The following is a 1071-nucleotide window of genomic DNA, read 5'->3' on the forward strand; positions in this document are numbered from 1 at the left end:
ATATGGAGTACTACTCAGCCATAAAGAATGAGAAATCAGAGACATTTATAACGATGTGGATGCACATTGAGACCATACTCTTAAGTGAAATTAATAGTACACACATGTGGAAATACCAAATAGTTTCTCTGGTGTTAGAAACTGAAAATGCAAATGGGAATCAATATGTATAATAGGTAATGTGAAATAGGAAAGAAAGTTATGAAGGGGCAGTGGGAGGGGTGGGGAAAGGAAAGAAGGGAAAGGAATAAATATGAGAAAAGGAAAAAATGGAAACAGTTTTATAAATTCCAAGGTTGCAGGGTTTGAATGGAGGGCAGGAGGATGGGAGAAAAAATAAGAACCAAGATATATCATGTAAAGGTACAAATTCCCAACGATTAATGTCATCATGTTGTATACCTACAATGTACCAATAAACTTAATGAAAAACAATTCAACGGCTCCCTTCACCTTCCACTTCCATCCTAGCTTAAGACACCACCATTCCTGTAAACTTTTGAACTAATTTTCATTTTGCTTCTGCTTCTACAGAATATACAGGGTGGTAAAAACAATACTTTTAAAATAAAAAGTCAAATAGGTTCTCTTTTCTGCTCAAACCCTCCAATGGCTACTGTGTTACTTGTAATAAAATCTAGTGTCATTATAACAGTGTGCAAACTCTACTATATTTGATTCCTAGTTATCTCTCAGGCCTCAGTTCTTACCTCTCCTGAAGTTCTCTGTAGACTTCATACCCTAAATACTGCACAGCAATAACAGTAACATTCCTTCTCTCTAATTACTTCAAATCTTTCTTTTCTCCTAAATCCTCCCCTGCCATTCCCACTCCTAGGTGCTAACATTGCTTCTATGTGCACAGAAAGCAATATCAATACGAAGAGTTCCACATGTTCCCGAGTCTGTTTTCGCACATTCTGGGATCTATGCCATTTATTCTTTCCTCCCATGGATGCCCTGGCCATGTTTCATTTAAGGCCAATCTCTCATCTTGTCCATTAGATCTCCACCTCTCACCTTCATCAATTCTCTTCACTCCTAAATCATCAATTTCCCCACCTTTCCACA

The sequence above is a fragment of the Fukomys damarensis genome, unplaced genomic scaffold (genome assembly GCF_012274545.1).
Source record: "Fukomys damarensis isolate Sample0158 unplaced genomic scaffold, DMR_v1.0_HiC HiC_scaffold_38, whole genome shotgun sequence".
NCBI classification, from domain to species: Eukaryota; Metazoa; Chordata; class Mammalia; order Rodentia; family Bathyergidae; genus Fukomys; species Fukomys damarensis.